The sequence below is a fragment of the Camellia sinensis genome, chromosome 9 (genome assembly GCF_055761805.1).
Source record: "Camellia sinensis isolate YWXY chromosome 9, ASM5576180v1, whole genome shotgun sequence".
In the NCBI taxonomy this organism is placed as follows: Eukaryota; Viridiplantae; Streptophyta; class Magnoliopsida; order Ericales; family Theaceae; genus Camellia; species Camellia sinensis.
In genome coordinates, this window is record NC_138969.1 from 144237362 (window position 1) to 144262761 (window position 25400).

Here is a 25400-nt window from a genome sequence, read left to right on the forward strand (position 1 = left end):
TTTTGATTTTATGAGAAAGTATTAGATAAGGAGGTGATGACCGAATCTTTCACTTCGAAATAATATTTTGAATTTCTTTAGAAGGAATTTGACTAGAGGGTAATTGTTTGATTGGTTTTTTGGAATAAAATCTGAAATTCTTTAGAAAATTTAGAAATAAAATATGAATAAAGTTTAGAAATTGTGGAAAGTGCGTTTAATTGAATAAAAATCTTTGAGTTGCTGCCTTTGGAGGAACATTGATTTTATTAGAAAAATAGCAAGCATGGTGGTGTTATAGCGGCCCGGGTTAAGACTCGACCCGTTTATACTCTTTGGTTTGGAGTTTGGTGTATTTTGTTGTTGTTTATAATTGTTCAAGTCTTATATTGTTGCTTGGAAGTTGAGAATGTGACACCATAAAATCTACACTAAGGGTTGTAGTCAAGGGAAAGTCACTAATGAGTCCTATGGTTAATGATCAAGTAAGATTCTAGATCGCTGGAGGAGTCAACTTAAGAGGCATTGACACAAGGTCTCATAAGCAACATGGGGAGCTATATTGGTTTTTTTTTTTAATAAAAAAATAAGCATATAATAATAAGAAAATAGATACAAAATATTCTTAGTTATAAAACATAGTTCTATCGATATTACACCCAAAAATAAAGGTTCAGATACAAAGATTCTAGCTTCTCTAGGACAACCAGAAGTCTTTGAAAGTTTTTGGCTCATTGTTTTCTGTTGCAAAATCATCTTCGATACTTGGTACGAAAGGCCATGAGCTTTCAATGCCCAGTAAATGCATACACACCCCATCCCTTTTTCCCAATCTAATACACAATAGCAATTACAACAATACGGGAATGATACATGATATTTAAGTAAATAACAAGGGTTACAAAGTTAGTTGTTAGTAGTCTAGAAATCCCCCAAAGAGATTTCATCCTCCCAACCACAAGAATCGAACACGGATTAGTCAGTATGCCCTCTCTTTTCTTGCTTTGCAGGCCATACCCTAGATGTCTACCAACAGTTACATACCGCGTAGCGCCAACTGAGGACCTCAAAAGAGAAAATGAAATAAGGGCCTTGCCTATTCCTTCCTTACACCAAACCACATAAAGTCCGAATACAACCGCTCCGTTCAAGGGTTCCGAAACAACCACTTGCGCATGACTTTAACTTTCAAAAGGGAACACGTCCCACTAACCAATTCAATTTAAACATAACTTTATCTTATAACAATACTCATGTGATCGAAACCCCATTCGCCACCCCATCACGTTTTCCGTTTAGATTAATGTTTTAAGTTAGTTAGCACAAGCAATTGAAATAAAATTTTCATAAATATAAATATCATCAAAGGACTAAAATAAAGGTATATTACTATAACACATGCAATATCATACCAAGACATGATCATATACTAATAAGCATATTCATGAAGACAAGAGCATAGAACACCAATGCAAAACTAAATTTCTAGATTCAGTACTATTTAAAGATTAAAATCAAAACGACCATTTTAGATTTTTCCCCAGCTTGGCCTTCCTATGGTTCGTAGAGGATTTCATCTAGTTTTAGAACATTTTTCAGAAAATGGAATAGCATTTCTATATTTTTAGTTATTTAAAAAACACTCCAGCGCTGTCCATATTCGTCGACCGTTACAAAAATTAGATTTTCTTTCAAACCGTCACTCTTTTTCAATGAAACCAATTTTCCTTGAATGATAACTCTTTAATAAAAATGAGATCCAAGATATTTTCCAACATTTTTCTAGAATTTTCAAAAGTTGGCTGTAAAAATTGATTTTTCATGCATAGTGCTCAAAATAAGAAGATTGGTGAGAAAAAAGGCTAACTAAGAGAGAATTTTCACTTCTTTTGTGATGAAAACATACTAAATAATGTATCAATAACTCATATTTTTAGAGTGATGGTGTGCCTTTGGAATAATGTGATATATGGGAAGAAAAAGGTAGTTTTACATTTATTAAGAGGAAATATGAGTAGAAGAAGGATCAAAGCTCAATTCTGAACATATGAACACCATTACAACACATCTAAAAATATTATTTTAAACTTCTAATAACATGTATTTGAAAAATGAAATAGAAGGAGAGATGGTGATGTCGCTTACTTGAGGCTTGGTTGGATTGCTAACAAAACCTTCTCTTCTCTATTTTCCTTCACCAAGCTCACTCTCTTGCCCTTTATTTCCTCTCAGCCATGCAGTTTTGTAGAGTGTGTGTTCTTGTGTGCAAAATGCCTAGGGAGAGGTTTTATTTATAATAAAATTGGTGCAAAAGGTCCAATGTGCCCATTGGTTGGAAATGCATTGGATATTTTGGATTTAGTTTGAACTTAATGGAATAGTGGACGATTAGAGGACTTAATTATGCAATTAATCGTGACCTAGTTAGGCTTTAGTTAGGATAGAACTTGAGGTGGAAACAAGGTTCTACGTTTTGGGGTGCACTAGAATACTTTTCCATGTATTCATGGATTTGTTTGAAAAAGTTGTATATATTTCTTTTTCCTAGGGTGGCCGGCCATGTGGGGTGGATTTGAGGGGATTATTTTATTTCTTTATTTATTTTTGTATACAATTGATGGAAATTGCAAAATATCATGTACAATTTATTTAAATGGGTTTAAAAGTACAAGTATGTATGTATATATAAGAGTACTATATTGGGTCAATTAGTAATTTAATAAAAATGCGAGGGCTTTGGATTTAATTTATGAACTGGAACATTTATTTAAGTGCAGAATTAAACTAAATTAGGGTTAGAGAATCTAATTTGGTTTAGATTTATTGTTTCGAATAAAAGGGCTATTAATCGACGAACATGATGAAAGTCAGAAAAATCTAGGGTTTCAAGTGGTAATTCCATACTTAGAGAGTTATTTAATTAGTATTAGGGTATTAGAAATTATTCCTAAGTTACCGAAATTGATTAGGGTTTGCGAGTTTTCGCTTCTAGGGTTAAAGTTGAAATTAGGAAATCAGGGGTCTTCATTACAATATTCCAAAAGCAAGGGACTTTTAAGAAAATGAAATTTTCAGGGGCCTCACAAGGAATGTGGTTTTGGAGTTATTTTGAACTAGCTGTGACTTAGTATTTTTAGGGGAATTCTATCTGTTGTTCTTAGGTTCGCTCGATTGGTGAGTTGGTCACTCGAGTGGTCTTTCGTTCCTTCTAGAACCTATGTTGCTGGAGGGACCATTTTGTCGTGTTTGGTACTTGGCCGAATGGGTCTGCTGCTAATCTTTTGGGAATGGCTCAGCCCAGGATTCCATCATCTCCCTCTACTAGCATGAGGGCAGAAGATACGTTCACCGAGAAGGAGTTTCTCCTTGTCTGAGGTGGCATCGCTGCTGAAGGGTTACTGGTGGATGGGGACTATATAGAGTACATTTGGTCCCATCTAAGAAAATGATTGGTTGGAGTTGAAGAGGGCCCTGCAATCTTTCCTACTACCCGAGGTCAAAAACGGGGTTATGTTCTAGTTTCGGTCCCAGGCCCGGGTGTACTACCGCTTGGGGATGTGGGTGCTGCTGTAGCAATGGAGGACCTGCCAGTGATGCCTACTATTGTATCAGTGATGGTGTGGCATGGCACAACGACCATGCCTATCCAGAGCCAGTTATAGTCCTCTATCATCTCCCTGTTGGAGTCTAGCAGGTATCTTTTTAGTCTTTACCATACTTGCCCCTGTATTTGGTCTCTGCTTCCTACTGATCTTGGGTTGCCCCATTTTTACAAGTTCCTTGTGCACATGTCAAAGACTGCTATAGGATGATGGCATGCATGGTGGTGCTGATCCAGGAGTTTGACATAGGTGCCCGGGCCCCGATTCATGTATCTCACTTTCCCTCCTTATTGGTGAACTATTCTAGGATTCTGGAAAAATCTAAGTCCTTTTCTAATTCTTTGTAGGATGCTGGTCCATCTGAGTATGCAAGAGGTGTCTTTGCTGCGATAGGGAGTGATTCTGATTATGACTTCTAGCCTAGCAGCGTCAATGATGATGATGACGATGATGAGGGTCCATCTCAGGGTGTTTCGAAGTGCCCTCGAGGAGATTGATTGGATCCATGCATCTTAGGGTTCTTTTGTTTTTCTCTTTTTGTATCTTCTTTTTCCTTTTTAGAAACATTGTATATGATGTCATTTGAGGGATGCCCCATATTTTGTAAAAACTTTCGTATAGTTTCAAAATCTATAGAGTATGCAATCAATTACAGTTTTCCTTTTGTCAAAAATTTTGAGTATTTCTTTCAGATGCCTGACCTTTTGTGTTCCTTACATGGATTTGGTAATGACTCCTTTGAACAAGACTAAAAATAAGTAATAAAACCAAAATTATAACTCAAAAATGCAGAACAAATACCTTAACAACCTAACATGACTCAAACAACAATGCCAAAAAGCCCTCATTATCTATGGAACATTGTGTGTCGTGCATCTGAATAAGATAAATTTCTTTGTCCACACAAGATGTGTGCACGAGCCATAGATGTGCACATGCACTAAGGATGGGCGCATACACAAGGCACATGCACACGCACAACTTGCAGTCATGTCCAAGTTTTAGGGTTTTTCCTCCTAAACTGTCATTGCTCTGTTTTAGCCCATAAATATTCCACTTTGCACGAAGGGCCATTCACACATTCCTTTCCAATCAACCTTTGGTCCCAAACTTCATTCTTCATCTTCGACTTATAGTTATGTCTTCTCGGGATAGTTTATCAATATGGATAGACAGTCTAGATGGCGTTGAGTGTGTTAACTTTCGCAGTTATGGCCTAAATTCCCTATTTTCCCTTAGCAATCTAAAAATTGCTTGCCATTCCTTCATGTGGTAACTTGGTTTTAGGATTTGAACATCCATGTTTTCCGATTTGGATACCAAGAACTCTGCCATACCGTCGAGGAATTTGAGGCTTTGCTGGAGTGTCCTACAAAAGCTTATTTGGTATCGCCATCTCCATTGACAGGCTACCCCAAGTTACTCAGTGTGATCTATGGATTGTCTCTAGACGAAGCCAAAGCTTGCGTTCAGAATGATGAGCTATCAGTCATTACTTTGATTGATAAGTTCACTAATAGGCGAGATCAGGGGACCAGAAGTTCCAAGGGTACAAGTGGGCTACTCTATATATCTACCTGCTTGTTCATTTCTTAATGGTGCTAAGCAACAAGGTAGCTAGTCCTATCTTAGTTGATGTGGCCAAGTTGGTTAAGGATGGGAGAAGCTTTATTAGGCTGGTCTTAGCAGGGACCCTAATGGGTTTGGATGAGGTTCGTGGCAGTTGGGTTGTGAAATTTGGTAGGAGTTCATTATTACTCCAGGTACCACCTATCTTACTTGGTTTCCCACTTTTCATCTCTCTCTTCTTTTATCTCTCTTTCTATTTTTAATACACCCCAACTCACCATTTCTTCTCATCTCACACATCTCTATTCGTTTGTCTCTATATTCTTTTGCTCTAATTTCCCCAGATATGGCTGATGGACAAATTGAAGGGACGGGCAGCTCCCACCCATTATTTGGCAATCTCATACCATACTCGCGCTCAGTTGGTGAGGATGGATTCGGTTGAAGCCTGGTATAATTGGATGAACTCCCGAACTTACAGAGATGTAGCTTGGCATCCACCCTAGTTAGTGCTTCTAGTCATGACCGGAGATATGCCCCCATTACCTGGCATAGAGGTAGTCGGTTTACTTCGTATGGCTTACTATTTCCCTCATCGGATTCTGCGGTAGTTTAGGTGTGAGTAGCTGGCTCATTTAGGTTTTTCTTCGTACCCTCCTCCCTTTGCTTTTTGGGCTTCCCACCTAAAGGAAAACGCTAAAGCTTGGCAAAATAGAGTACTCATAATAGTCGAGGAAGATATTTGTTGTAGGCTATCGTGGACATTCACTGAGTGGCTCGAATGCGAGGTTCAGTGGGTTGGGACACACAAAGGATAAAAGACTAAGTAATTCCAATTTGGTTCACAATGCCCCTAGTTTACAGTTTAAATCCCATTTATTTTTGTTTTAGCTTCTAGAGATTTTCATTAAATGAAAATTAGTTAGCTTTATTTTCATTTGTCATGTTTGAAATTGTTATCAATAAAATAGTGCAATGAAATTCACTTTTTCTATTTTGAAAAATGCCAAGTAATTGGTCAATCAAAAAAGGAACACAAATCACTCACTCTTCTCATGTAAAAATAATCCAAATCACAATTTTTCACAAGATCACTAGTCGGACAATTCTATACTTTAATCTAATGAATTGCGCGGATAAATCCCTTCATTTTAAAGTTAGACATTCAAGTACCGACAGGTGCCCATGGGCGATGAAATCTAAATGAGATAGGGCTGAACTACAGGGTGAAATTGCCGACGTATTCCAAGGATGGGAATCAGGCTATTCGTAGTTCAGGATCAGGTTCACTTGAATATAAACTCTCTCCTTTTTCTGCTCTAACTTTTTCCAAAATCGCTCTTTTGAGTTTTCAATCTTGCAAGCTTTTATTTCTTTCTTTCACTTCTCTTTTCTTTCTTATTTTCTTCCCTCTTTTTTTTTTAATTTTTTTATTTTCTTCTCTTTGTTTTTTTTTTCTCTCTCTTTTTTTTTTCTTTTTTTTTTTTTTTTGTTCATACTCTAAATTTTACTTAGATTGCCTTTTGTGGTTTTTGACCTAACGAGCTTTCACAGGGTCAATATATTGTGCGCATTTCATCCCATTTAGATTTACTGAAATAATGATTCCTTCCTATCATGCCAACCATGTTTTATTTGATTTGAACGTTTTCCTTGGATGATGCTCCCGAGATGGTGTTGGCTTTGCGTCTTCGCTTCTTATGGTGGGAGGATGTTCCTTATTTTGTGTTGGGGAATAGAAAATTGTTGATCAATACTCAACACCCTTGCGATGGATTTGGTCCAGCAGTCTAGAGGAGTCTTATATGGCATGGTCTCTGGATTGATTCCAAGCATGTCCTTTTAGAATCATGAAAAAGATGTTTCTTTGGATTCTTTTTAAAAGAGCGACTAAGCACTTGTGTTCCAAACAGACAGCATAAATCCAATCTAGACCAAGTGATGATTTCCTTCATTACCCAAGTTTATTAATATTATTCCATTCATTTCAAATTGGGTTTATCTTCCCCTTTCCTATTCAATTAGACCTTTTCAAAGCTTTGTAAAATCATTTTTATTTATTTATAGAAATCTTAGGATTTAACTCAGTCAACATTTTGGCGCCGTGAAGTACCCATAATTACTAACTTATATCATTGATAAAGAAAAAAAGGGGTTTTGACATCCAACTCTGACTCAAAAGAAACAAATCAAAACAAAAAAACATACTCAACTTATTCCGTGAAAAGACTGACGCAGGAGAATGCGACAGGCTAGATTTCTGACCCACTTGACTCACTTGACTCACTTGACTCACTTGACTCATTTTATTAGACTCACTACCAAATCTATGAGTAGAATAATTTTCAACGGTCCGATTTGTCAGTTGGCATCTTATTGCATCCACTACATGCTTGGCGACATCCTTTTCCAACGCTCCTCTATCCGTCATTGTCTCAGAATGTAAGTCTCCTAAGCCATAGTGGTTAGTCTCCGTACTCAAGCCAATTTTAAAGTCAACCCATGTCACTTTGTCATGCCCATTCATTTTTTCTTTACTCATTTTCTTCGAACAAGGCCCTTATAAAGGAATCCTCATTTACCCATACTTGGTTCTCTTTCTCCTTGCTCTTCCTATAGCGCCTGATAGCAGTGAACTTTAGAGTGTAATGGACTTCAGCCAACCTAACATCTCTCAATTCCAGCATTTTTCTTTCATTATAACAGTCAAGGGTTGGAAGTTTCCATTTCCAGGCGCCCTAAATGAACCCTCGAATGTCGTCTATCTTCCAATCTTCTATTTTAAGTATCTTTCTGGGTAAGTTTTAGCCTCTCCTTCCTACTTTTCTTCTTTTCCTTTCATTTCCTTTCTTTGTCGTCGTCCTCCTCTTCTTCATACTAGCTACCCCATCCTTGGTTCTCCATATATTAGGTCCTTTCTTTGTCGTCGTCCTCCTCTTCTTCATACTAACTACCCCATCCTTGGTTCTCCATATATTAGGTCCCATCAAAGCCATCAGGGTAGCCCGGAAGATCTTCTTTAATGGCCTCCCCTCCCAAGAAATCGACATCCATGGATTTAGGGAGTACCACTTTTGGTTTGGGCTTGCTAACAGGCAAAATGGACTTACTAGGGTCATATGACTCTGCGGGTTGGGTTGTTGTTGCACTATGGAGACTGCAAGTACTTCTACTAGTTATGTTTTACTAGATATGAGATCCGACCATTCATTCTCTATTAGGCCCCCTAGTAACACCATTTGTTTAAAAAATTTCACCTCAGCAATTAACCCTTCTATCTAAGCAAGGAAGATTGCTTTATGATCAGGATCATCCTCCCATGATCTCTTTTGGATGACTTCCACTTCCACTTCTTTAGGCATAGGTACTATCATTTTTGGTAATTTAGTCGATATGATGTACTGGCTAGGGTCAAAGGTGGAGATGGTTTGCATAGAAATGAAGCTTGGAGAAGGTATGGCTTTATCGTATTCAAGCAGAGGATGAGTGGTGACACTTGACTCTTGAGGAGGTGCTATGACTTTGTTGTCGATAAGATCTTGGATTTTGTTGTGGAGATGGGAACACTGATCAGTTTCATGACCAATTTGTCGATCATGATCAACTGATAAAGGATTTGGCACATGTTCTGAATTAAGAGTTTTCAAATGCCCCTTAGCGTTGAGGATTTGCAAGGCTCTAGATAAGGACATATAGAGTGGATGGATGGTTCTTTGGGTGAAGTCTTAGCATGACCCTTGATAGAATTGTGTAAAGAGTGCCTACATAACCTCAATCCTCCATCTTGTGACATATTAACTAAGGTTTCTTTGTGATTCTAGAAATAGCGATGTGGTCATCTTGGCTTGCATCTCATTCTAAATTTGGATTACGGTATCCACTATTCTGGTCAAGGCGTCTATGGACCTCTGGAGTGTATGGATCAAGTTGGTCACTTTTTGGGCTTAGGCTTAGACTTGCGAGTATTCTTTTCTAGTGGCTTAAGTGAGACTAACTAAGGCTTGCAAGTATTCTTTTCTAGTGGCTTAAGTGAGACTAACATGGGCTTGCCATAAACCATATCTTGACTACGGGACAAACATCGGAGTTTGGCCCACTTAACTTGGGAACTTCCATTTTAGGAATGATGGTCGCAACAAACTTAATAATAGGTGATTGGACCCAGTCAAATTCTGATAAAGATTTATCATGGATCTTCAAAATCATCATCACTATCAATTAGGTTGTGATTTCCAAATCAAGAAAGTTTGAGGAATTTTCAGAATTCTTACTAGAGTGATCAATCAAACGATTGTCTTTCCATTGTTTACTACTTATTAAGGAAGAATGCCTCACTATCATTTTAAAAACATATGATCAAATTACAATTTCCATTTTTTTTTTCAAAATCATTCTTCAAAATAAAGCCCTTTTCTTTTCTTTTTTTTCTGTTTATTTATTTTTATTTTTTTATTTTTTTGCTTTGAAAAATTTTGAGGAGTTCAGATTTATTTCTAAAACTCAATTAGGGCTGTAAATGAATTGAATTGTTCATAAACAAGCTCGATTCAACTCATTAAGGGTTCAGTTCAGTTCAATTCATTTAGTAAACGAGCCGAGCTCGAGCTCACATAAATTCGGCTTGTCAAACTCGTCTCATTTATCTTTATTTAAATTATATTATAAATATATTTTTTTATATATTAAGTAATATATAAATATATATATATATATAAAAAATATAAATACATTATTTATATATTAAATAATATAAATAATATTAAAAACAATTTTATCAAGCCGAGCTCGAGCACAGTTCCTTATCGAACTGAACCCGAGCTTAATAAATGAGCTCAATAAGTAAATGAGTCGAGCTCGAGCTCAGCAAAGCTGGGTTCGACTCGGTTCATTTACAGCCCTATACTCAATCAAATAATCACCTAGTAGCTAAATATGTCATAGAGGAATAAGAATTTTATTCAAAATGAAAAACTTGGTCACTACTTCCTTATCTGGGAAATTATTCAATATTCTCGGAGTACTACGTGTCTATACTCCCTAACCAATCATCATTCAATATATCTCCTTATCACTACAAGAAATTGCATTTTTCGCATTGCAACAGAATATGTTGCTAAAAGGGAAAATTCGTTGGCAAAGAGTTTTGCCGACACACAAAGCTACGTTGGCAACCCGTAGGCAAAAGTGAGTCGGCAAAATTTTTTGCCGACGAAATTATCATTGCGTTGGTAAAAGTAATGCCTTTAGCGACGAACATAGTCATCGATAAAAGCCTTCATCCATCGTCGGCAATTTACCTTGCGTCGGTAAAAGTCATTCAAATATGATGATTGTGTGGCACTTTTCGCGACACAAATTTGCATGGGCAAAAAATATACTTTTCAGCAACAAAATATGCGTCAGCAAAAATAAACTTTTCACGACACATTTACGTCGGTAAATGCCATTTGCCGACGATTTGTTTGTCGATAAAGCTTTACTTTTGGCAACGACAAATTGGCATTGGCAAAAAATACACTTTGAGCAACACATTTAACGACAAGTTATTTGTCGAGAAAAGTTTACTCTTTGGCAACGGCAAATTTGCAGCGGCAAAAATAATTGAAAATCATTTATATTTTTTTTTATAAGATTTACAAATTTACAACAGGCATCCCTCAGGCACCACTATTACAAACTAATAACATTGACATGAAATCACCTAAAGTTGATTTACAGGCAAAAAAACACTGTTGATACTGCTTTTAGAGGCAATGTATAAAACCTAAAAGGTTAAACTCACTAAAATACCCAAATACATCCAAATTGTGAACCCGCAGTAGAAACAGTAGATAACAAAATGCAAACAGAAAACTAACAAAGACAGGCAAAAAGGCATGACAATCACCCACAAACTTACAACAACCCAAATATCTATTGCACATTGACTACCTCGACTTCCCTAAGCTCTTTTCTTGTGTCTCAATGGTCCTCTTGGAATTTTACTGAGAACCTTGGCATCAATGTGAAGCCCCTGAAAAATGTATTCACTTTAAAAACTCTAATGTTGGAATTATTTTCTTAAAGCCCCTCAGTTCCTGGAATTATTTCGAATCTTGTCGGTTAGCACTTTTATTGTTACTTTTATCGAAACAGGAATATCCTAGCCGGATTAGGTTCCTTAGCCTAAATTAATTTAATTCTACATAAGTAAGGTTCCAATACATGAATTTAATTCCAAGCCCTCACTCTTTATTTAAATTCAATAATTTTTCCAAAAACTAGTACATGTACCCTTATACTATAAGTACCATCAATCAATTGATATATATATATAGATATAGATATATACATTGAGGAATGTGCCCCTAGTACCTAAATTGATTAAAGTACCTAAATTGATTAAAAAAATAGCCCTATCACCCTTCCCAATGGCCGGCCACCCTAGGGAGAAGTGAGAAGCGAGAAGCCAATTTTCAAGATTTATGATCATGGTATTCTAGAAAACCCAAAACCTAGCACCCTAGACCTAGAATGTTGTTTCCAATACTAGTTTCATTTCAACTAGGAATCAACTAGATGTTGCCTAATCCTATGATTAAGCTCCCTAATCACTCCTATCCCATTAGACTCCAAGCAAATCCTAACCATTCCATCCATTTCCAACTAGTGGGCTTTTATGTCCTTTTACACCGAAATTTGCCTATAAATACCACCATCCTCTAGCTTGGCAAGCACAACAACACACTCACATACACGCATTTGGCTGGAAGAGAGGAAGAAGAGCAAGGAAGGAGCCTTGAGAGGAAGAAGAGCAAGAGAGAAGTCTTGGGAGGGAGAGGAAGGAAGAAGGGAGCCATGTTGTTCAAAGCTTAGCAAGTAAGGCACAACACAACCTTCTATTTCATTTTCCTTTTTCAAATACATGTTCTTAAGGGTTCTAAATAATGTTTTCAGATGTGTTATTGATGAGTTACTTGTGTTAAAAATGCTAAGAGTTGAGCACTGATCCTACCTCTCTTGTATCTTCCCCCATTTCAGCACAAAACCATCTTTTTTCATACCAATCTCTCAAACTTTCCAAAGGCACACTTTCAAGAAAATTTATCAGTTTAATATATGTTAGTTAGCATGTTTTCATCACAAAAGAAATGAAAATTTTCCCTTAGTGGACCCTTTTCTCATAAATCTTCTTGTTTTGGGCATTGAACCTTAGAATCTGTTTTCGCAGCCCACTTTCAAAAATTATAGAAAAATGTATAAAATTACTCTTGACCTCTATTTTGTGTCAAAATCTTCCTTAAGGAGTTATATTTCAGCTAAAATTGGTTTCATAGAAAAACAGTGAGCGGTTTGCAAGAAAATCAAATTTTCGTAACGATCGACAAATCTGGACAGCGCTGGAATGTTTTCTAAATAACTTAAAATCTAGAAAAGCTATCCCATTTTGGAAATATGTTCTAGAAACTAGATCAAATTCTCTACGAACCAAAGGAAGGATGAGTCTGGTGAAAAAACTAAAATAGTCCTTTCATTCTAATCGTTATGTGATATTGAATCTGGAAAATTCTGTTGTGTTTGATGTCTTATGCCCTTGTGTTCATGAAAATGTTTATTAGCTTATGATCATTGTAGACGCCTCCTGCGAGGGGCCTTCGCTACAATTCCGACTCGATTTGTGTCACGGTTCTTGATCTTGAACCAAAGAGTCCAAATCTGGCAAATCGTTTTGAGAAACAGATTTTTTGAAAAGAAGTGCCAAACATGGACTGCTTTGCCAGATACAGAGTCGCCACCTAAATATTTTTTATGGGGGAATTTAGGAAACCCTGACTCGGTGCTGAAGGCCACATGTCCGTCATCACCGGAGTTGTCTCGACTCGGGAGCTTGGGTACAATCGAGGAAGGTCAGCTATGAGCACCCCCTTTCGCCCGGTCCGAAGACCGGCCTCTACTAACCATGATATCCGATTTTGAAAACGTTATGTGTTCTTATTCCATTTATTAGCCTAGAATTACTATGTTATGCGCGCAGCAAACAAGTATAAACTAGATTGCCTAATTTGGAAACAAGCATTGCATATCCGTTTGTTTTGGAAAATGTTTTGAAATTTGCTACTCGCAAGTAGGCTAAAATACGGATTTCAACGAGTTTTTCCAACTCAAACAATCCAACCTTCACCCACAGGCATTCAAACAATTTATCACATAAGCATCTAGCCACATGGTAAACATGCTGTCATAATAGCATTCACACGCATGCGGTATGCTAAAGCATAAATACTTACATCGTACTCCGTGCCAAAACAATAAACCAGTTAGCAAACATGCGTGATCCTAGTTCATGTTAAATTGACTAATGCAACGCATGAAAAATGCAATTAGAGTAGGCTCGGCTAACCTAAGCATGGCATGTAAAATGCAGTCAATTGATGCACGTATTCAATTTGGAATTGAAGTACAAATGCAGTTAGCGTGATGTACCGAGCCCGGTGCATGTAAAACAAATGAATGAATGCACGCATGCATAGCATAAGGTATGCTAATTTTAAATATGCCCTAGTCTACCATCATAAGCAGGTAAATAAAATGGAAGAAAGAAGTGGGGATTGGAAGACATACACACACTCACCCACACTTATTACAGATTTGCCCTCGCTCGGAGGGACCGAATAAATATTACAAATTAATTAACTACGCAAGCTAATTAAATATTAAAAATTTCCTAATCAACTAAGCAAATTAATTAATCTAGGAAAAGCAGTAAACCGCCTCGGGAGGAGAGCTCGATGCAATGCATGCTCGGTCCTGCTCGAAAACGCACCGCCATGCATAGGCTGCCTCTGTTTTCCTTCCTTTACTCCTCTGGAGGCTGCCAAAATCTCAGAACTGGTTCCTTGGACACTGAGGAGTGCCACCGGCTGAATGGAACTGTCACCGGCAGTGTGTTATGGCCATCGGCACAAAATGAAGCTGTCGGCAGAGAAGGGATTGCCGGTCGGCACTTGACACTGCCGGTCGACAAAGTGTTCCTGCAGAATCTGCAATTGACAGCAACAGAGGGCAAGGCAAACCATGGCAGCACAATTCGAAGCATATATGCACCATTCATGTCCCTTATCATGTTTGTGACTCAAAGGGGCATGTGTCTCGATTCTCGGACCACCAATCACGCATTTCCATGCATGATGGCCCAAGTGATCAAGTATGCAACTTTCATGTCAAATGAAATGCGAACCAAAACAAACAATGCAAGGCCCAATTCCTATCACCAACTCAAGGAACAAGGCATGCATGCAAGATGCAATGCAACCTAGGCATACAAGCTAAGGATGCGACATGGCATGGCAAGGCACTTATGCAAGCATATAAGCAAACATGAGGCAATACAAACCGATGAAAAGACGAACTAAAACATGATTTAGGCAGCTCTAATTAGGCCTAAAACAAGGGCCAAAGCGCTATAATGAGAGACCAAATACATACACACATGCACATAATTGAGAGCCAACACTTAAGCACAAATGGGGCAACTCTCAAACACATTTGAAAGAAGGTAATCATGGACATATAGCATGCAACATAAGCATTAAAAGTCATGTTAAAACATGGTGCCAAACCAAGCAATAAATCGAGCCAAACATGCAACAAATGGCCTAAGTGCTCAAAGCAAACCAATGAAGTATTGAACTACACTTAGCAAGACCAAACATGGCATGAACTAAATGACTAAAAACAGAGTTTTAGCACCTTAAGACAAGGCCTAAGGATCACTTAGATGGCATCTAAGTGGCTCAAAATCAAAAGCATATGCAATGGCCAAAACATGGAGCATACTACACAAGCGTCCAAAGCATTAAAGTTTGTCCAAGGTAAACATATAGGCATGCAAATTGGACTGAAATGACATGTGGATGATTCCAAATTACCAAATCAATGCAAAAATGTCATGCTATACATTCACATACTTAAGGCCAACAAGCCAAAATGCAAAGGGGCTATACCAAGCATGCCAAATCCAACCCAAACAACCTAGGACAGACCTAGAACATGGCAAAATATGCACAAAATCTTCACAAGACTAAGCCTAAAACATGCTCCAACAAGGGCTAACAACCTAAGGCACATTGAGGCAATAACATGGCATTACATGGTAGGTATGTTAAGCATGCATGGTGTACCAAAACCAACAAAAAACAGAGGTATAATATGACATATTGAGCACAAAAAACAGCCAAGTCATGGTCAATACACACTCTAACATGGTGCTCCCTCAAGAGGCCAAAAATGGTCCATTTCAAGGACAACAAGGAGAGGGGGTGGCCCTCTACTTTTAGAGACTTCAAGGCACCATCTCCACCACTGAAATCCCTCAAGATTTTGGTGGTGAAGAGGCCCAAACACCAAAGTCTCGAAACTTGCACAAAATAGCACAAAATGGGGCCTTTCAAGGCCTAAGAGGGGTCAAACACCCTCAAACCAGAAAACACCCTTAATAAACAATCAAGAGGGTCTAAAAACAGAACTTTTTTGTATTATACACTAAACTCAAAAACGATTTTAGAATAGGTAGAAATAAGGTGCAAAAATGGGGAATAAAGGGGTGAGATTCTTACCCTTGAAGACCTCTTCAACAATGATGCTCCAATGGCCTTCCTTGGCTTGAATCCAACACCAAAACACCAAAATCATCCCCTTAGAACCTCAGGAGCCCAAAAAAGGTGAAACACTAGGTGTTTGTGTGCAATAGTAAGACACAAAACACCTAGAACACCAAGAGAGAAAAAGAGAGATAGGATATGTATGGATCCTAACCCTAAAAACCAGAGCTTCTCTCTGTGTTTTTTGTCCCTAAAATGTCTAAAGTCTCCAACCTTTGCAACAAGAGAGAGCCCCTCTCTTTATAGAACTTCTTGTCTTGTAAAGCTTACAAGAGAAGCTTCATAAGAGGGAGATCCCTCCATACACGTGTATGGAGGGGAGCAAAAAGCAAGACAGCTGTCTTAAAATATCTGCAAAAGCAGATGCACAGTAGTCAGCCGGCCAAAAATGCCATCTTGGCAAAATAGAGTGCCGACCGGCAACAAAGAGTGCCGACCTGCAACAAAAGGTGCCGACCGGCAACAAATAGTGCCGATGGAAGCAAAAACCAGCCGGTGACCTCTAGCCACTGCCGGTGGTGTGTGGGGATGCCTCACAAGGCATTCCCTACCCCTCCAAGGCAAAACACAAGTGTTTGGTGCAAAACCAAACACTAAACAGTCGAGTTCGGAGATCCTGAGGCAAGGCGCGCGAGCCGAGACCTCCGGGAACTCCAAACGAACACAAACATGGATAATCATCGAGTGTTCAAACGGTGACGTCCAAGTCTTGAGGACGGTCAAAAATGGGGTGTCTACAGTTGCCCCTCTTTGACAGAACTCGAAAGTCATAACAATGACGGGAGTGAATGTCAAAGCCCTGAGACGACCCATTTTTGACAAGGCCAAAGACTCAGACAAACATGCAAGACAAACAAGTTATGCGCCCGAAGGCAGGGGCAAAATGCAAGACAATGCACAGAGCCGGACATAACTTATGATCATGCAAAGAAAGCGGTAACGAAGCACACATGCGACAGTTTTAAGCCAGCATACACCAAACTACACTACAATGCAGAAAGGATGTAAGAGAATTATGCAATTCTCAATACGTCTCACTCGGAGGATACAATACTTGTGCGGCTCGTCTGGTTGCACCAGCCTCAAATGAACCGTACATACAATATCGTGTCTGAAAAGAAAACAAACTTAACAGGTACAATATTGTTAGCAACATGCATGACAATGCAAGAATGGATGCAAAATGATATGCAATATATACAAAACAATGTATAAACAATGCAAATGGAGATGCAATGTAATTGAAACAATGCAAGTTATATGCAAAGCAATGGAATCACAATCCAATCACGAGTGGTTCGAGACCACACCTATGTCAAATAGATTGATGGAGGTAACAATTCTGTCTACCATAGAACGGTCAACTGAACTATGAGCATTGTAGACAGACACAAGAACGAGTATTGGGGGTGATTGACATAAGTGGGGAAACAACCCGCTGGAGAAAGGACAATGATCCTAATGCCGGATGCAAAAACTACACTACAATGTAATATATGAATGAATATGTTGGGGAGGTGGCAATGGATATGGCACGCGGGCCAAACCAAATCTTGCCTAGGTAAGGCATGTACGCATACAAGCCACGTCTAACATAGAACGGTCCACTGAACTATGTTTCGACATGAGAAGTATGGGCACATACCAAAACAAGCTCAACATGGAAAGGCGCAAGCCATAGATGGAAGGTGATGTAATGAATGCATGCAATCTACAATGCAATGGAAATGGATGTAATGGATATGGCACGCGGGCCAAACCAAATCTTGCCTAGGAAAGGAATGTACGCATACGAGCCATGTCTAACACAGAAAAGGTGCCGCAACCCTCAAACCAACATACCAGTGTGGAATAGGCGCGTACACATGCAGAACTGTGTTTTAACGTGAAAAGTAAGGGCACATACCAGACCAAGCTTAACATGGAAAGGCGCGAGCCATAGATGGAAGGTGTGATGCAATGAATGCATGTAAACTACAATGCAATGGATATGGCACGCGGGCCAAACCGAATCTTGCCTAGGAAAGGCATGTACACAAACAAGCCGCGGCTAACATAGAACGGTCCACTGAACTATGCTTTGACACGAGAAGTATGGGCACATACCAAACCAAGCTCAATCATGGAAAGGCGCGAGCCATAGGTGGATGGAATGCAATGAATGCATGCAAACTATAATGCAATATCTACAAATATGCAGTGGAATGGATATTTACAAAATGCATGACAATGTAGTATGATGCGATCTACTGGGGAAAATGCAATGGATGCATGCAAGCTACAATGGAAATGCATGACAATGCACTATGATGCAATGGCTATGATTGCAACTTTCTTTATCTTACCAACAGGGCGATATACTAGGTTGGTTCAGTATCCAGAACTGAGGCGCCGACATGCTGCCTCAATCTATGGGGCTTCCATACAGATTTCAAGCCGAGGATACACCCCTGGGTATTTAAACCAGACTTTAGTCTCGGAACTCCCGAACCTTTGCGTTCTAGGCATAAGCCGTTCGAACTCTAGTTTCCATCGTCCCAGTTGGTCTTCTAGGAACTCATCGCAAACATAGGCAGGTGGCTTTACTAGACCACCAAAAGTCGTTCGGGCACGACAAACACCGAAGGAATTGCACCTTCCGAGGATTTAAGGTCTCCTAGACTGGGGATACCTGCGCGGTTCGTCTGGTTGCTCCAACCTCAAATGAACCGTACATACAATATTGTGCCTGAAAAGAAAACAAACTTAACAGGTACAATGTTGTTAGCAATATGCATGACAATGCAAATGAACTGCACACATCAATGTGCCGAAGGTTTTGCACCTTCCAAGGATTTAAGGTCTCCTAGACCGCGCGTGTTTAAGGTCTCGCCAGACCAGCGCGCGTGTTTAAGTTCTCGCCAGACCGCCGCGTGTGTTTAAGGTCTCGCCAGACCGCCGCGCGTGTTTAAGGTCTCGCCAGACCAGGTAAACATGCATAACAATGCAAGAATGAGGCACGCATGCTAATGCTAATGACGACACACATACCAGCGAAAAAGTGACACGCATGCCGATGCAAATGAAGCATGATGCAAGCTGGTACAAATGAGACACGCGTGCCTCATAAGATGCAAAATGATACAAGTGTCACACGTATGCCACACGGAATGCAAAATGAAACAAATGAGACAGGCGTGCCTCATAAGATGCAAAATGATACAAGTGTGACACGCATGCCACACAGAATGCAAAATGAAACAAATGAGACACGCATGCCTCATAAGATGCAAGAATGATACAAGTGTGACACGCATGCCACACGGAATGCAAAATGAGACAAATGAGACACGCATGCCTCATAAGATGCAAAATGATGCAAGTGTGACACGTATGCCACACGGAATGCAAAATTTTGAAAATTGGACTTATACGCCACGCGAAGCCGGTTTATATTCCAAACAATGCAATGTACTAACAAGTACAAGTAAGGTGCGCAAGATAGCGCGATAGGATACATGCAAGATGCAAGATGCAAGATGCAAGTAAGGTGCACAAAACAGTGCGATGTGGTGCGCAAAATAGCGCGAGTGATTTTAAAATGCACAAAACAGTGCGATTGAAATGCAATACACAAAACAGTGCGATGTGCTAAACAGCGCGATTGATTTTGAAATGCACAAGACAGTGCGATGCGCTAAACAGCGCGATTGAAATGCAATGCACAAAATAGTGCGATGCGCAAGAAAGCGCGAGGGATTTTGAAATGCACAAGACAGTGCGATGCGCTAAACAGTGCGATTGATTTTGAAATGCACAAAACAGTGCGATGCGCAAAACAGCGCGAGGGATTTTGAAATGCACAAAACAGTGCGATGCGCAAAACAGCGCGATTGAAATGCAATGCACAAAATAGTGCGATGCGCTAAATAGCGCGATTGATTTTGAAATGCACAAAACAATGCGATGCGCAAAACAGCGCGATTGAAATGCAATGCACAAAACAGTGCAATGCGCTAAACAGCGCGATTGATTTTGAAATGCACAAAACAGTGCGATGCGCAAAACAGCGCGATTGAAATGCAATGCACAAAATAGTGCGATGCGCAAAACAGCGCGATTGAAATGTAATGCACAAAACAGTGCGATGCGCTAAACAGCGCGATTGATTTTGAAATGCACAAAATAGTGCGATGCGCGAAACAGCGCGATGGAAATGCAATGCACAAAATAGTGCGATGCGAGATACAAAGTGTAAATGCACAAGATAGTGCGAGTGAATGCATGTTCTATGCAAACGAGGCGTACAGGCCGATGAAAAATGACACAAAATGAAACATGTATGCCCCACAGGATGCCAAATGATATAAATGAGACACGCATGCCTCACAAGATGCAAAATGATGCTCAGTGCGACACGTATGCCACACGGAATGTAGAACGATGCTAAGTGTGACACGCATGCCACACGAAATGTAAAATGATGCCAAGTGTGACACGCATGCCACACGAAATGTAAAACGATGCTAAGTGTGACACGCATGCCACACGAAATGTAAAATGATGCCAAGTGTGACACGCGCGCCACACGGAATGTAAATGGACTTAAATGCGTAACAACGCACGTGTTTCGGAATGCATGACAATGCATGGAATAAAAATGCAATGACAATGCATGAGAGATGTGCATGACAATGCAAGGGGTGCGTGTTACGACGTATGTAGTATGTGCATAACAATGCAACAGTGAGGCGCGAAATAGCGCGATGTAATGCACCGAGATAGTGCGATGAACATGTGTAACGCACATGGGGAAACTTCTGAATTTAAAAGGATACAAAAAGGATACACCTTGCACGAATTCGAGCGCCACGCACAGAAGACACGACCCGAGGTCACAACGGAGGCCAGTTGAGCGTCGGAGATGCACTTTCTTGCACTTTCTTGAGCTATGAAGACCAGAAACTTCTCATATGGCCTAAACAAGGTTGTGGGAACACCATCGGCCGGGAGGGGAGGCCACCGGCTGTCCACCGGCTGAAAAATAACTCCATCGGCACAATATACTGCCGGCCGGCACAAAACATTACCGACCGGCAAAAAGTTGCTGAGTCGGGGCAGATTCGACATTTCACTTCGGGTGTTTTAAAATAGGGTTTCAAACCCTATTTTCTCACTTTCCCTTGCACCGAAAACTCTTACTCTCTCTCTCTAGAGCGTTTTTCTCTCCTCTTTCGCCCGTTTCTTCGCGTTCTACGCCCGTTTCGTCGTCGGATTCGCGATTTCCTTCGCGTTTTGGACATTTTCAACCGAACAAATCTTCGTTTCGGTGCCTCGTTTGGCGTTCCCGCCTTTTTGGAGTTTGTTTCCCTTGCTTTTCTCTTGATTTCCGTGCCCTTTCACATCCCGGCCTTTCCGGCCATTTTCGACCTTCTCGGGAGTTGACCTTTCGGTTGACTCTTCGTATTCTAGCCCGGTTTTCCTTCCTCCGGCTATTTTCTCATCATTCTTGACATGGCGGACGACATTCCACGCGGCGGGACTCCCCCGGATCACGAGATGGATCCCGGGGTCGAGCTTCTACCTTTACGTGAGCGCCCGTTCGACCCGGCAACCTACCGGCCAGCGATCCATGTTCTGCCCCCCGACGGACTCTGCCAGTTTCGGAGCTTCGAGAGGCACGTGCCACCCGAGCTATTGCTACGCGAGCCTACCTCCCACCTGTCCTTCGGTGTTTCCGAGGTAACTCTCTTTTCTCTACTTTACTTTCTGCAATGTAGGATACAAAACTGTCGTAGTTAGTTGTACTCTTTAACTGCTTGAATCTGATATGCTATACCGTAGTTGACTGTAAACATACATACAACTGACATCTGCTTGAGACTGACACATGCACACACACTGCACTAGCCCTGAACCACCCAAACACACGGCGCACACTGTATACACACTGGTACCCGATATCTGCTTGAATCTGAATGTATGCACACATGCTATACTATACTGAACCACCCGAACACGCTGACGCATCACACGCTGTAGTTCACTGTAAGCACACTGGCACCGGGTATTTGTTTATATCTGTTAAACTTGCACGCATGCTACATCTGTACTGAACCACCAAAACACGCTGACACATCACACGCCGTAGTTCACTGTAAACACACCGGCACCCGGTATCTGTCAAAATCTGTTAAATTTGCACGCATGCTACATCTATATGCTTCTTAAAACTGCATTTTGAGCGTTGTTTTGCAATTGTTATTTTCTGTTTACAGGAGGATTCCCATACCATCCACGGGTATGGGAACACTGGCGCTCGGGAGTGGTACGACGAGCTCCCTGACGCGGTCCGTCGCATAGTGGACCAGGCGGGCTTTGGCGCCTTCTGCTGAGGACTCTCCTTGCCGCTCTGGCGGAGAGGTCGTGGGACACCACCGATTCATTTCACTTCTCCACAGCAGGGGATATGACGATGACCCCTTACGACTTCTCGATGCTCACAGGCATCAGGGTAGGGGGTGATCTGATCCCCTTTGATATTGATATGGACGAGTGGATCGCCGCTCAGGTCCATCTGCTGGGGGAGGCCCCACCTCTCGCTCACCCGGGTTTTGTGCGGTACTCCTGGTTTGAGGTACAGTTTAGGGTCCAGCCCACTCTCGTTGATGCAGATCCGATGACCCCGGAGGCCGTGGAGAGGTACGCTCGCGGCTTCCTCATGTTCTTATTCGGGACGACCATCTTCGCCAACCGGGCGAACACCATGCCTCTCTGCCTTCTCAGCGCACTGCTGGACATCCGAGACATCCTGCATTATGATTGGGGTGGCGCCGCTCTGGCCACCCTCTGTGGATACATGGGCTCAGCTTCCTGTCACGCCCCAAAATTTGGACAATTAAATATTAAATTAGGACTAAACCCCAATTAATATTCCATCATCCAAATCCTAGGGGTGAAACAAAAAAAAAAAAAACTAAACAAAAACTAAACCATCCACCATAAATTTATAACTAACAAATACCTCAACATTAAAGTAACAATACAAAGTCAAAATAACTTAAATAAAGTATGGTTACAAACCATGCCAAATTATTCCAATACTAAAGTCATAAAATAAATAAATACATAAACTATTACAACCTTAAGCTCAAGAAAACAAAAGAAATCTAAGAGATATGCCCAACAACTATAGTTACTTCTCGTCACCACCGTAGCCTTAACTAATCCTGCAAAGGAAGCTCAGCTGCGCTCAACAGAACGCACCCGAGTTGTCAAGAGACAAAACGGGTCAGTATACAGGTATACTGGTATGATTACAAGAATTGACACCCACGTGTCCACCAGACACAAACAAAAACACATTAAATTCTTATTACAGGACAAGACAAGTAGTTCCAACCGCACTGAGACGAATGGGTAGTTTCTCGAGACACGGTGGCATTTAGTTTCTTGTCCGTACACAACGAAATATAAATGTATTATAAAATAAACAAAATAGAAATAGAATTATGGTGGGACAGCCCTGCATTAAAAGTTAATAAGACCCACCATCCTGCAAAACAAATAAAGTTAGTATAATTTAATCATAAGTAACTTGTTGAAACAAATATAAAATTATACCGTTTCATACTTAAATAATTTGAATTGATCAAAACTCAAAGAACGAAAGTTGTACAGAATCAAATTTCCTATATGACAGCGCAAACGAATTTAACAGAAACTGAACAGGTTAAGAGAAAAACTTGATATAAAAATCTAGATAGAATTCAATCGAAAAATCTGAAGCTGAAAACGAACCAAAACTGCCCTAAGATGATTTTTTTCGAAAAATTTGAAAACACGAAAAGTGTGCATAATGATGTTTTACTTCAGTTTACGCGAAACCAATAAAAATGAGCTCGTTTCATGGTTTATATAAAATCTGCATTACCAAAATGAATCAAACCGACAATAACCAAGGTCATCCGATTATAAGTTCTAATCGATCTTTTTAATAAAAAGCTACAACACAAAAGTTGTCCAAAACCACGTATACATGCCTCTCCTCAAATTTCATAATTTATTGAGGTCGATTACTATTTTTCAAGATGTACAAATCAATAAACTCATAATTAAATTCTTGTACCTTAACTCCACCACTTCGGCCCTCCCCTTCCGGCCTACACATATATCCCATGTGCCTCCCGTATACCTAACACCGCTCCGAAGCCAAACTTGCACGGGGATATCGTCCCGAGTTTGACTCACACTCCCCGGATGGTTAGCATATACGTACGCGCGTAAATGAAAGCACTCGTCTACTCATGAGAACGAGGCAACAATATAAATAACATCTCATCAACATCATGAGACAAATATAACAATGCCGGGCATAAGGCATTAAACAACTCTCATAATCCTCACTTTTTTATACACTCTTTCTCCCCATCACTCAAATAAAATAACAATTCATGGAGTCATGGTGGAGTATAAGGGATTTATCTATAGGTTCATAATTAATTTTAATTTCATAAGACCATGAGTGTAATTACAACCATAAAATAAATCCATATAAAAATCATAAACCTGGCATACACAACTAATCCAAATAAGTAAAATCAATCCTTCATTTACATGCAAATATAAAATCAATCCAACATCAAATAAAAATAAATAAATAAAAACAACGAATCAATCCATCCTCTAACCAATATCTATGGATTCTAAGTTTATTTTAATTTTATATAATCATGAGTGTGATTACAATCATAAAATCAATCCATATAAAAATCCTAAATCTTGCATATACAATTAATCAAAATAATTAAAATCAATCAATCATTTAAAAACCCTAAACCTTATAGAAACAACTAATCAAAATAATTAAAACCAATCAATCATCTATAAACCCTAAACCTTGCATACATAACTAAACAAAATAATTAAAATTAATCAATCATCTAAAAAAAAACCTAAACTTTACCTACACAACTAATCAAAATAATTAAAATCAATCTATCATCTTTATGTAAATATAAAATCAAACTAATATTAAATAAATAAATAAAAACAAAGAATTAAATATAAATCAAGGGAAGTGGATTTTGTACTCACAATATTATTTTGAAGATCAAAGAAATATTTAGAAGATTAATGGAGTCACCAGAACAAAACCCTAATCTTTTCTTCCTTTTCCCCTTTCTTCCTTGCAGCCGTCCCTCTCTTTGCTCCTCTCTCTCTCTCTCTCTCTCTCTCGCCCTTTTCCCCGTGGCTGCTTAGGGTTCCTTATAAACTCATACACCTAGTTGAATTCTTATATGTTATTATATATATAATAATCTAATTTCCTATTATAATCTAATATGATTATTATATAATATAACATAATTACAATATATATAAATATAAATATAAGATTAAATATATATCTATATATTTATATCACCTCTCTTTTTTTTTATATAGAACAAACATAAATATTTAAAGATTAAAAATATATAATTAAATGACACATTTAATTAATTAATTATCACATTAAATTCATTAAATACCACATTAAATCTCATGTAACCATACAATTAATAAAGTCAAAAATAAAATAAGATAATAATAACCATAATAATAAATAACTGACTTAAGAAAATTAGGG

General features: G+C 39.3%; 1 long non-coding RNA gene across 1 annotated transcript; it reads right to left on the minus strand.

The window, feature by feature from the left end:
- Positions 1-22800: 22800 nt before the first annotated feature.
- Positions 22801-25036, minus strand: LOC145799194 (uncharacterized). The gene is made up of 2 exons (XR_014341221.1): positions 24866-25036; positions 22801-23015 (listed from the first exon to the last, which is right to left on the minus strand). It is a non-coding gene; the product is annotated as an uncharacterized LOC145799194 (long non-coding RNA).
- Between the last annotated feature and the right edge of the window lie 364 nt (positions 25037-25400).